This window comes from Oncorhynchus mykiss, chromosome 7 (genome assembly GCF_057628025.1).
Source record: "Oncorhynchus mykiss isolate SJ-2025 chromosome 7, ASM5762802v1, whole genome shotgun sequence".
NCBI classification, from domain to species: domain Eukaryota; kingdom Metazoa; phylum Chordata; class Actinopteri; order Salmoniformes; family Salmonidae; genus Oncorhynchus; species Oncorhynchus mykiss.
This window is the reverse complement of record NC_143028.1, coordinates 53,280,759-53,294,252: the sequence shown is the minus strand read 5'-3', so window position 1 is coordinate 53,294,252 and position 13,494 is coordinate 53,280,759. Positions and strand designations below refer to the sequence as shown.

General features: G+C 43.2%; 1 pseudogene across 1 annotated transcript; it reads left to right on the top strand.

Annotated features, from left to right (window-relative positions):
• Positions 1 to 4,099: 4,099 nt before the first annotated feature.
• LOC110528983 (sodium-dependent neutral amino acid transporter SLC6A17-like) lies at positions 4,100 to 12,975 on the top strand (annotated as a pseudogene). The gene is made up of 8 exons (XR_016497499.1): positions 4,100 to 4,369; positions 4,833 to 4,943; positions 5,829 to 6,068; positions 7,263 to 7,455; positions 7,701 to 7,893; positions 9,516 to 9,676; positions 9,897 to 10,056; positions 10,197 to 12,975. The product of XR_016497499.1 is annotated as a sodium-dependent neutral amino acid transporter SLC6A17-like (transcript).
• The last annotated feature ends 519 nt before the right edge of the window (positions 12,976 to 13,494 follow it).

Below are 13,494 nucleotides of genomic sequence, written 5' to 3'. Positions count from 1 at the left end.
AAGTATTTAGACCCTTTGCTATGAGACTCGAAATTGAGCTCAGGTTCATTCTGTTTCCATTGATCATCCTTGAGATATTTCTGCAACTTGACTGGAGTACACCTGTGGCAAATTCAAGTGATTGGACATGATTTGGAAAGGCACACACCTGTCTATATAAGGTCCCACAGTTGACAGTGCATGTCAGAGAAAAAGCCAAGCCATGAGGTCGAAGGAATTATCCGTAGAGCTCCAAGACAGGATTGTGTCGAGGCACAGATCTGGGGAAGGGAACCAAAAAATGTCTGCAGCATTGAAGGTCCCCAAGAACACAATGGACTCCATCATTCTTAAATGGAAGAAGTTTGGAACCACCAAGACTCTTCCTAGGGCTGGCCGCCCGACCAAACTGAGCAATCGGGAGAGAAGGGCCTTGGGCAGGGAGGTGACCAAGAACCTGATGATCAGAGCTCCAGAGTTCCCCTGTGGAGATAGGAGAACCTTCCAGAAGGACAACCGTCTCTGCAGCACTCCATCAATCAGCCTTTATGGTAGAGTGGCCAGACGGAAACCTCTCTTCAGTAAAAGGCACATTACATTCTGCTTGAAGTTGGCCAACAGGCCCCTAAAGGAATCTCAGACCATGAGAAACTAAATTCTCTGATCTGATGAAACAAAGATTGAACTTGTTGACCTGAAAGCCAAGCATCACGTCTAGAGGGAACCTGGCACCATCCCTAAGGTGAAGCATGGTGGTGGTATGGCGTTGGGGATGTTTTTCAGTGGCAGGGACTGGGAGACTAGTCAGGATCGAGGGAAAGATGAAAGGAGCAATGTACAGAGATCCTTGATGAAAACCTGCTCCAGAGTGCTCAGGACCTCTGACTGTTGCGAAGGTTCAACTTCCAACAGGACAACGACCCTAAGCACACAGCCAAGACAACGCAGGAGTAGTTTTGGGACAAGTCTCTGAATGTTCTTGAGTGGCCCAGCCAGAGCCCGGACTTGAACCCGATAAAACATCTATGGAGAGACCTGAAAATAGCTGTGCAGCGATGCTCCCCATCAAACCCGACAGAGGTTGAGAAGATCTGCAGAGAAGAATGGTAGAAACTCCCCAAATACAGGTATGCCAAGCTTGTAGCATCATACCCAAGAAGACTTGAGGCTGTAATCAACAAAGTATTGAGTAAATGGTCCAAAAAAGTATGTACATGTGATATCTACATTTCTAAAACCCTGTTTTTGCTTTGTCATCGTGGGGTATTGCGTAGGAGAGACTCCCGAGTGGCACAGCGGTCTAAGGCATCACTACAGTCCCTGGTTTGAATCCAGGCTGTATCACATCCGGCCGTGATTGGGAGTCCCATAGGGCAGTGCACAATTGGCCCAACGTCATCCGGGTTTGGCCGGGGTAGGCCGTCATTGTAAATAAGAATTTGTTCTTAACTGACTTTCCCAGTTAAACAAAGGTTAAATAAAACAATTTAATCAATTTTAGAATAAGGCTTATAGGTAACACAAGGGGTCTGAATACTTTCGAATGCACTGTATTCTCAAAACAAACATATTTTCCCCCCTAAAAATAAAAGTTCAATATAAACAATTCTAAACTCTGTAAAATTATTAATTTGAAAACGCCAAGTAAAACAACCATTCTATTACAACTTTCAGCTCTCTGACAGAGTTGACGTTAACAGAAAATGACGGAGTTGATGCTTTACTGAGTTGTCAAAAATGGCATTTTTCTTCTTCATTGAAGTGGTACACACAGTAGAAATGGTGTTTTTCTTCTTCATTGAAGTGGTACACACAGTAGAAATTGTGTTTTTCTTCTTCATTGAAGTGGTACACACCGTAGAAATTGTGTTTTTCTTCTTCATTGAAGTGGTACACACCGTAGAAATTGTGTTTTTCCTCAGTTGCTTTATGGAATGGAAACAAACTTTGTGTGAATCTGTTGATCTGGATTTTGCAATTGCTAATGAGGCAAACTCTCTTTCAGGGGACACAATAGATATGCCTTGAATTGTAATTGAGCAAAGCCTGTCTAAACATTGTTCCCCTTGTCTGCATCACCTCACACAACTTAAAACAAGTATTCTGATTCTCTGTGTTACCATGATGGAGAAAGCTCACATTTCTCACAATCTCACATTTTTCATTCCATAGAATGTGACAAACATTTGTATGAGTAAGTAACAGATAAAAAAAATAGGACTATAAAGATGAGTAAACTGGATAATGTACTAGATCGTGAAAGAGAGGCGGAGACTGTGTGTTGGGGGGAGACAGCCCCCCGTTGGAGTTCCATGTGGCTGAGAGTGCCGTGGGAGAGGTAAGGGATGGCTCTTTTACCTCTTAAGAGATCACAGTGAAAATGTATGAAAGAGTGCACTTTAATAATTTATTTCCTGACCTTGTTTTATTTAGCTTCTGCCTGTCCTCATTGACATGGAGGCTCAGAAGATTGTCAGGAACATGAGACAATAACATACTCCTCCTGCCTATATAGACCATCTGAATGAAAAATATATTGAAATTGCCTCTTAGTACTGTATACTGTATGTATTAACATTCACACACACTATGCCATTTCACTGAAAGTGTGGCGTCAACTAGCAGTGAGATGGACTGGTGGTGAGGAGCCCCTCAGTTCCAACAGACGGGAGACTCTGGCAGCTCAGGACAGACGGGAGACTTTGGCAGCTCAGGACAGACGGGAGACTCTGGCAGCGAGGAGCTGGGATGTACCGCACCGGGCTATGCACACGCACCGGGGACACACAGCATAACACGGTGCCTCACAGCATAACACGGTGCCTGCCCGGTCCCTCTCTCTCTCTCCAGTAAGCACGGGAAGTTGGCGCAGGTCTCCTACCTGCCTTCGCCACACTCCCCGTGTGCCCCCCCAATAACTTTTGGGGCTGGCCCCGGGGTTACATGTCTGCACTAACCACATCAGATAGACTGTGGTTCACATTGGCACCGACAGGGTCAAATCACCTAAAGAACACAGACCAAGGTCATTCAGACCTACTGTAGCTTTCACTATTAATACAGTTTGGTGCTTCTGGAGCGACATGTAGGAAAGGAGGGAGATGCACGAGATAAGGGAGGGAGAGAGAGAGAGGGGCGCAGATCGACAGAGTTACTGAATATAACATTGAATGCCATCATTCATAGAGAGAGGAAGTAAGAGAGGATAAAAATATAATTATGGAGGAGGCTATCTTTATTTCCTCTGCAGAACATTGCCATCTACCTGACATAAATAGAGACTGGTACACTTAGTTGAGCAGGCCATTTCTGTGCGTGCATGCATGTGTGTCCATGTGTGTGTATTTGTGCAGTACATCTGCAAGACTGCTTTTTCCAGACTTAAATCCATGTATCATTTCCCCATGGTTTAACTATAAAAGGTGAAAATATGAGCACAGATACATTTAAAGAGTCCTGAATGAGTGCTCACACTGTGCATACCAAGTAAAAGAATGACCTTGTTTACCCAGGCTGGTCTCATAGACTAAACATAGTAAATGGAAACCCAAACAAGACAGAAGGTTACTTAAGGCGAAAATGAAATGACTATTACTAACTACTTTTTAGCTACTTTGCAACTGCTTATTATGTTAGCTAACCCTAACCCTTTAACCTAACTCTTAGCCTTAACCCTAACCTTAACCCCTAGCCTAGCTAATGTTAGCCACCTAGCTAACATTAGCATTAGCACCTAGCCATCTAGCTAACGTTACTCACAACAAATTGAAATTCATAACATACCATACGTATGGCAAATTCGGAACATATCATACTAACTGTACTTTGTAACATATCACACGAAATGGATGATGGACATCCACAATTGAATACATACCATACCAAACGTAACATATCATACTAATTTCAGTGTCCCGTCATTTTCATTTACTTCTACCCCTGTTACGTCTACCCCTGACTCCAGGTTGGTTTACCTTACTAATGTCAGTCTGGGAGAGCCAATCCAGAGGGCAGAGGGGATTTGGTCCCTGTGTAAATATTCTCTCCCTTATTATATTTCTCTCTGCTCTCTATCCTTCACCCTTCTACTCCCCCTCTCTCCCTCTTTCATCCTCTCTGACCTCCCTCCCTTTTCGCCAACACTCTTCTCACCCCCCCCCCCTCTCTCTCCATCCCCCTCACTGACCCTCCCCCTCACCCCTCTGCAGTCGTGGATCCTGAGTGTGAGAAAAGCTCGGCCACCACCTACTTCTGGTACCGCCAGACCCTGAACACTACCAGCACCATCGCAGACAGCGGCGGCCTGAACGTCAAGATGACCCTGTCTCTGCTGGTGGCCTGGATCATCGTCTGTCTGGCTGTCATCAGAGGTATCGCATCCTCCGGAAAGGTAGGAAGCGCTGTGAGGAGAAGTGGAGGGTTTGTGGGGGAGAGGGGCAGGTGGGATGGGGGAGAGGGGCAGGGGGTGTGGGGGAGAAGGGCACTGGGTGTGGGAAGAGTGGCAGGGGGCGTCGGGAAGAGTGGCAGGGGACAATGGGGAGAGGGGCAGGGTGCGTGGGGAGAGGGGCTGGGGGCATTGTGGAGAGTCAAAAGAGTGTAGGGAAGATATATGACAGGTCATACTTTTAAAGAACATGACATGACAAAAAATTGCTCTGGAATATTAGCCTACTAAACTGGAGTCCTAGTGAACTGGAGTCCTAGTGAACTGGAGTCCTAGTGAACTGGAGTCCTAGTGAACTGGAGTCCTATCGAACTGGAGTCCTAATGAACTGGTGTCCTGCCTTCCTCTGGCATGGATGGTGTAGTTATAATACAGAACGTGTGACTGAATGTTTCCTGTGGTCTGACAGGTGATGTATTTCAGCTCTCTGTTCCCCTACGTGGTGCTCTTCTGTTTCCTGGTGAGAGGTTTACTGTTTAAGGGTGACGTCGATGGCATTGCACACATGTTCACTCCCAAGGTGAGATTTAGAGAAGGCCCCTACACCCATACTCAGAGAAGCTTCCATTGCAGTTGCATGCTGTCATTTATGGGAAAAGCCAGTGGTATGACAGCTACTACTGTTGTGGAAATATTGAATCAAATATTTCTTAGATACCGGAGCTTGTGAATTCAAATGGACTTTATTACAAAAAGTAACAAAGCCGAGCAATTCCATGGAAGAACTGACTCTCCATTCTTAGTACTCTGATTTTATACTGTCTTACCCTTACATAACATTGTCACTCCACTTTATTAATCTTGTTGTCTTGCTTAGTTTCCATTCTCTTATTGGCTCAGACATTGGGGCATAGATTCTATTGGTGGCGTAACACACAGACATGCACACTCCTAATGCAGGTCTAATGGTGCCTATAACTGATTATCTATTGTTCCTGTCCAAAGATCTTCACAACTTCAGGCCGATGTTGTCTGTGTATGATTAACCCATGTGAAGGCTACTGGACATGCACAAGATCAGATATGGCCCAGACCAGTCACGTCTTGTGTTGGTCTACCTTGCCTCATCTACTCTGCTTACGTTCTGTTTTTTACATGTCTAATGGTTAACTTGATGTTGATCCAGCTTTGTACATTCTATAGGCTCAGCCTTCATTCTGCTTACACATGTCTAATATTTAACCTTATATCGATTTCCACTTCAAAGAGAACAGTACAGGTACTGAAAATCACCAGATGACTGGAAATTATCTAACACTACCCCTATATAATTTATAAACATTTCTAATAATTAAAACCAAATCAAATCTAAGTTTATTTGTCATGTGCGCTGAATACAACCTTACAGTGAAATGCTTACTTACAGGCCCTAACCAGTCCATCAGTGTGTTATAATGTGTTCAAGCTGGCGAAGATGCTGGAGCCCCAGGTGTGGAGGGAGGCAGCCACACAGGTGTTTTTTGCCCTTGGCCTGCTTCGGTGGAGTCATCACCTTCTCCAGCTACAACAAGATAGACAACAACTGCCACTTTGACGCCATGCTCGTCTCCTTTATAAACTTTGTCACCTCCATCCTGGCTACTCTGGTGGTGTTCGCCGTGCTGGGCTTCAAGGCAAACCTTATGAGTGAGAAGTGTGTCATAGTGTGAGTTCAAATCAACTGCCCTATCGGTCGATGGGTAAGTTGAGTCAAAGGGATAAGTTGAGCCACCGTTGTTTCTAGGAAACCATACACAAAATGAATCATGTGGCCAAATATTTAGGACTAGGTCATAATTTCATAGAGTATGAATGAAGAAACCACATCGAAAAAGTGGTATGCAAGTTAGGTCCAAAAAACTGAAAACTGGTTTTCACAAAGTCAAATGAGTGTATTGTGTTAAGTTATTGTGTCATGATGCTTGTATCTAAATCAAAGTATATATTTTTAAGATTGTTTTATACATCAGTTGGGGTCTTTATAAGCTACCATATGAGGTCCTAAACCTAGCATGAAAGTTTATCCCTGTAGCTGTGTGGGTTAATATAGTCAAAATGTTTGCCTTGGGGTAAGTTGAGCCAATGGCCATGGGGTAAGTTGAGCCAATGGCCTCCATACCCCATACAAACGATGATTACATTTGGTCAGTTGTATGCCTAAAACTGATAGTATTTGCAATGTGTCATGCATATGAACTCAAGTGCATTTTATTGTTACAGAGAAGACATCATATCCTGTGCATACAGACATAAAAAGGGTAGGGGTATCGCCCCCCCCCCCCCCCCCCCCCCCCCCGAGGTTCTTGAGAGAGCAGCCAAGGAAGTGAGAGAAAGGAAGAAGTCCATTCGAGCAGGAGGCAAGGGATGAAAAAATTGACTGAATGACATTGAAGAGGTACATTGACAACAACAAAAAAGTATACCTGTGCAAAAGAGAGGCTGTGACAGAGTAGCAGAGGCACACAAGGTCTTATCTGATGACATGGAGTCTGAGCTTGCTAAACATATCAAGAATCTCGCAGACCAGTTTCATGGGCTTAGTAGCCTGAAATGCACAGAACTTACCTACGAATTGGCACATCCAAACAATATACACAACATTCTAAAATATATATAGGTATCTTTGTTAGAAAGAAAACTATATTTCCCTTGACGGACTGATGCTGAATGTAAAAAATGGCTCAACTTACCCTACTCTCCACTAGTCATAGTGGAGGAAATGTATGATGTCTAATCCAGAATGAAACCACTCTTTGCTCACACCATACATTTATTATTGTGCCCTCTCTGTGATCAGAGTCAGGACTTTTGCAGTACGTTTCATCTTGTGCACTAACATGATTCGCGGTGGTCCCTTCAGAAATGCAGAGAAGATCATTGGCTGCCTGAACTCTAACGTGCTGAGTCATTACCTCATTCCGCCACACGTGAACTTCTCCCAGCTGTCCACCGTAGAGTACACTGAGATGTACGGTGTCATCAAGACGGTGAAGGAGGGCAGCTTCGCTAAACTGGGCCTGGACCCTTGTGTTCTGGAGGATGAGCTCAACAAGGTGCAGTGGGTCTGTTTGTCTGGGCTGTGAGCTCTACATCATCCATCATCAACTGGGTCTGAATATGATCTTCACAACACCATACCAACTAGACTTTTTCTCGTCATCCTTATGCTGTATTTATTAAACTCCTTTTTGTCTCTTCTGTCCCCTCTAACTCTCTCTATCACAATCTCTTGGTCCTCTTTTGCTCCCTCTCTGCTCCACTCTTTTCTTTCTCTCTATATCCATCCCTCTCTCTGCAGTCAGTGCAGGGTACAGGCTTGGCCTTCATTGCCTTCACAGAGGCCATGACTCACTTCCCGGCCTCTCCCTTCTGGTCCGTCATGTTCTTCTTCATGCTCATCAACCTGGGCCTGGGCAGTATGATCGGCACCATGACAGGCATCACCACGCCCGTCCTCGACACCTACAAGATCCAGAAGGAGCTCTTCACAGGTCAGCCCTAAAACCAACTATGGCTCTCCCATTCTCCTCTATCATAGTTTCATACACAAATTCAGCACTTTTCACCAAGACAGAGTGGGGAACTAGGTAAGACTCACAAATTCTGAGATTATTAAGGATGACTCATTTTTTGTTCTATTGTTGTAGTCCTTTCAGGGCTGATTACAAAGTAATAGCAATAACAGCAATGTTACATACATACAGTCAAGACTTTGTCATCCAAGGAGACAAAAGGTTTTACATAATGTGAAGGTTATTCAACTCCACTACCAATTCACCTGTGAGGAAGACGCTATTTAAAAGCTGCAGACACTGCACACTTTCAGACTAATGCTTTTAGCTACCTCATCTTGCTCCAATTCCCTCTGTCTATTTCTCTGTATTTGTATTTATTAAGGATCCCCATTAGTTCCTGCCAAGGCAGCAGCTACCCTGGATCCAAACAAGATTAAGGCAGTTACCCAAAACAATTAAATGATAAAACAGTACATCATACAACAAATTATTACAACACTACACGACCACTACATATCTACAATACAAAATGTATCATCAGTGGTGGAAAAAGTAACCAATTGTCATACTTGAGTAAAAGTAAAGATACTTTAATTAATAGAAAATGACTCAAGTAAAAGTGCATACTACTTGAGTAAAAGTCTAAAAGTATTTGGTTTTAAATATTCTTAAGTATCAAAAGTACATGTAATTGCTCAAATATACTTAAGTATCAAAAGTATAAATCATTTCAAATTCCTTATATTAAGCAAGCCAGACGGCACCTTTTTCTTGTTTTTTAAAGTTACGGATAGCCAGGGCCACACTGAAAAATAATTGTCACGACTTCTACCGAAGGTAACTCCTCTCCCTGTTCGGGCGGCACTCGGCGTCGCCGGTTTACTAGCCGCTACGATCCCTTTTTCTTTTTCTGGTTGTTTTGTCTGTGTTCCTTTACACACCTGGTTTCAATTGCTTTGATTTCTGTGGGTATATAGGGCACTTGTTACCTGCTGTAATTCGTGCAGGATTAAGCTTGTGAGTATTAGCGTTCAGTATTCTATGCTAGTGTCGGAACTGTGGTTGTTCCTCCGTGTACTGACACGAGTTTGCATTCCTTCGAGAGCGTTGTTTGGACATTCATCTGGGCCAAATTTGTATTGGTGAACTATGTGTACAGATCTCTACATTAAACACGCTTCTCAAAAAATCCCAGCTCTCCTAGGCCTGACTCCTACACCTCTCACCGAGACGCACTTTATCACAGTAGGGATGACCAGGGATGTTCTCTTGATAAGCATTCAAAAGGTAACGAGTACTTTTGGGTGTCAGGGAAAATGTATGGAGTAAAAAAATAATATTATTTTCTGTAGGAGTGTAGTGAAGTAAAATAAGTATTAATAGTAAAGTACAGATACCCCCAAAAAACGACTTAAGTGGTACTTTAATGTATTTTTACTTCCAGTAAGTACTTTATACCACTGTATAATACCACAATACAACAATATTACAATGTACGTGTGTGTAGAGTGCATGTTAGCGTGTGTGTGTGTATGCATCTGTGTGTGTCCTTTCATAGTCTGCGTTGTTCCATAAAGTGTAGTTTTATCTGTTTTCAGTGTGCTGCTGTAATCATAGCCTTTATCTGTGGCCTGCTCTTCGTCCAGCGCTCTGGGAACTACTTTGTCATCATGTTTGATAACTATTCTGCTGGTCTGCCACTCACTGTCGCGGTCATCCTAGAGAATGTGTCAGTGGCCTGGATCTACGGCACCAAGAGGTACCGGATGGCGTCTCCCCAGAGAGCCGCATAGTGTGAGGTAGCTTTTAAAAGTGAACTCACTGATATTGCAATGTGTGTTTTCATATGATATAAGAGGAAAGTTTGATAAGAGGTTTGTTTGATAAGAGGGTGAAGAGAAAGAGTCAAGGAACATGTGAATACTGTAAACTGAAGGATTTGTCTGGACCTATTTTAAACCCACCTGTATGTGTGTAAGGTTTATGCAGGACCTTGAGGATATGTTGGGTTTCCGGCCCCATGCCTTCTATTTCTACATGTGGAAGTACGTCTCCCGTTGTCTCATCGTTCTCATTATGGCTACTGTCATTGAGATGGCCATCAGCCCGCCAGGGTACAATGCATGGGTGGAGGAACTGGTCAGTCAACCTGTTGGAAAACAGTGAAGAGTTTCATATAGACACTTGACATTTTGTGTACTAGCCTTGTTACAGAGTTTGAAGTCAGCACCAGGAGTATTTCATTTTTCTCCTTATTTCCCTTGTTTCTCTCTCTATAGGCTCAGGAGCGTTTCCAGAGCTACCCTCCCTGGGCATTGGCCATGTGCTTCTCCCTCATCGTGATGGCCATGCTTCCTCTCCCCATCGTCTTCATCGCCCGCCACTTCAACCTGATGTCTGATGGCTCCAACAAGTTGTCCGTCTCCTACCGCAAGGGCATGATGAAGGACATCTCCAACCTGGAGAAGGTGGACGAGATGCACTTCATCCTGGGCAAGAACCCAAGAGAGACACCTTTGCCCAAGCCCCCGTCCCAAGCCAACCTAGTCCCCCCAGGCACCAAACCCCTGGAGAACTCCAACTCCTCGTCCGCCAACAGCTGCTACCGGACGGGCTACCAGAACAACATCGGCCCCATAACCCCCACCACCCCCGTCACCCCCACTGTCCCTGAGTCCGACTCATGATCACTCCTCTTCATGTTCCTGCCCCTAAACCCCTAACGATCACCCTCCTACAGGCCAACTCACATTTAACCCTACAGAGTCTCACCACCAGAGGGACCTGCAGCGCTGCCCAAAACACCTCCACCCTCACGCTATGAGTGACCCTAGTCACAAGACACCCCTCTCCCCCTCTCCAACAGACCCAGATGTTAGAGTTTACCGCAGCAGGGGCTGCTTTGACAAGGAACCACATGGTCAGGTGTCTGAGATATTACAGGTGTGTATCTATCCCTAATGGAGTGTATTCAGTGCTGGACACGCAGTCTGTTCTGGTCTAGAGGCCAGGCAACAGTATTCTTATTCTGCTCTGCTCTGCTTATTGCAGACACAGTTTAGGGGAATGTAGAGAAAATCATATTTACGTTGGCATTAAGTGAAACTGAATGTGAGTATCTATACAGTGCATTCGGAAAGAATTCAGACTTTTTCCACATTTTAAGTTACAGCCTTATTCAAAGGTCCTCATCACTCTATGCACAATACCCCATAATGACAAAGCGAAAAACTGTTTTTTATAAATGTCTGGAAATGGTATTAAAAATACAAAAAACAGACCCTTTGCTATGAGACTCAAAATTGAGCTCTGGTGCATCCAAGAAAGACTAGTATTTATAGGCACAAATTGGAATGTATTACAGCAGATGTGATGATTAAGGAGCTTTGACCAAATCTGATCGAAGTCTGACTGTAAAGCAATCTCCATTTTACTGAGGAATATAAACCTTCCAATGGTTGATCCTCAAATCTCTGTTTACTGATACTCATGAGCAGAATGGCAGTGCTTCATGCTTAGTATGTAAGTGTGTCTTAATTTAAACCAAGAGCACAGTTCTCCGTTGGACAATTTCAACCCTCTTACAGAAGTGAAGTATTAAAACCAGATAGAGAACTCACAAAAGCACACAGTGTTAGTTTAATATCTGCCAAGACCTTTTCCCACAAGTATTTACACAGTTTCATCACACAGATTGCAAAGCTTTTACCATTCGTTCTTGCCATAACAAACAAAAAAAAAGTACATTTGACAATCTGAAATGGCAGGGAAGGAAGGAAATGCCCCCCCCCCCCCCCCCCCCCCCCAAAAAAAAATGTGACCCACTTTCATAAAGTAAAATGCCTACTTGGCCTGTCACTCTTATCGTCGTTTGAATTACAAATAGCTGTGAAGTCAATGATTCCATTTTAGAGAGCTTTCTTTTATGAAGAGGATTGCTTTATTTGTATTTTTGTCACAATGTTCAAAGCCATGGTGTTGATGATTAAATTGACTACATTTATATTACTGCATAATATTCTATCTGTGTATGTTGGTGCGCATAATGTTTAATACTAATTAAGATTTTACCTGCAAACGTGACCGGGTGTACTTTTTCATCCTGTGTATATTTGAAGTTTCTCTATTTTGTAGTTGGTATACCTTATCTATGACTATGGGAGTGTAAAAGGAGTGCGACGAGGGGGTGGGTACAGTATGTTAACCTTGTGTGATCCTAATGTAGCCTCGTTTTGAGAACGTGTATTGTCGAACTCTGAGGAGCTACATGTGCAGCACTCTGGTTCTCATGTGTTCCTCTCTCAGCTGCTTGTAGAGAGGCGTGGCCCTCCAGACAAGAACACATGGATAAGCATATCTATGCAGTAGGTTAATATACAACCAGTCTTTGCTTGAAGTTCTAGTCAAGCTTTATTTGAGTCAAAATCCCTCACTTTAAACGTCTGTAAATATTCTTACGTCTGTAAGATTCTACACCCGATAATAATCCAATTATTCGAAAGATAGAGCAAAACTTGTGAAGTATATAAATGTCTTAACACTGAACTGTTTCGATGAGAGTTAATGTGGAGGAAATGACTATTGGATGTGGTGAATATGAATGCACTTTTTCACTTGAATCTCAAGAGTAGTGTTATGTTTTTGTTTTCTGCATGATGGTATGCTCAGTGTTTGCCCTAGCGTGGGTACAGTCTTTGTTAAAGCATTGTACTATTTATTATATCTGCTGCAGTAACAGCAACGGGATTGGAGGCTAAAACCTCTGTAGGGAAAATGACTTGTTAGGAACTGCCCCTTTGTAGCTAAAGTGTTAGTGACTCTCAACATAATGTGAGTGTGGGTATGTGTATTTGTGTCTATGAATGTGTGTTAGTGAGTTTCCTTCTTATAAGTGGGTGCAGGGACTTACCAAGCACAAGTTGAACATTGAATCGGAGGCCCAACCAAAACCAACTCTCTCTTCCTTCATGACGATTGTACGTTATTGAAACTACACGTGACAAGAGTAACATTGTTTTTTGGGATATCAACAAAAATATCAATAAACCATAAAGAACATGTCAAGTGATTTGTATTGAACTTTTAGGACAAGCTAGATGTGTAGATAAGATACTTGTAGTTTGGATGGCCTGAACCACTGCCGTTCTCTTTACAATTGGAACATAAGGTCCCCTAGCATTGTGCAAACTTAATCATTTGGCACTCAACATATCCCATATTGGGACATAACCATGTTCCCAGCAGAACACAATCACACGTCCTCACTCTCATTAAGTAATATATACTGTACACAGAGGAAAGTATTGTCATGGTTCACAAGGATCATAATTAATTTACATTTCAATGCAATGTAAATACGCCCTTTGTACATATTTGTGAAGCAATCCCTTGGAGGCCAACAGATGACAAATATCTGTACACAGCTGTTATTCTGGAAGAGGAAATGGTGCTGTCCTCCCTCATAATGGATGTTTTGGCAGAGAACTAAAGGGCTTCTCAGAAGCCAATGTACAACCCTTCAACAAGAGGACACAGCTGTGAACACAGGCTTAACCCATCAGAACACAGGCTTAACCC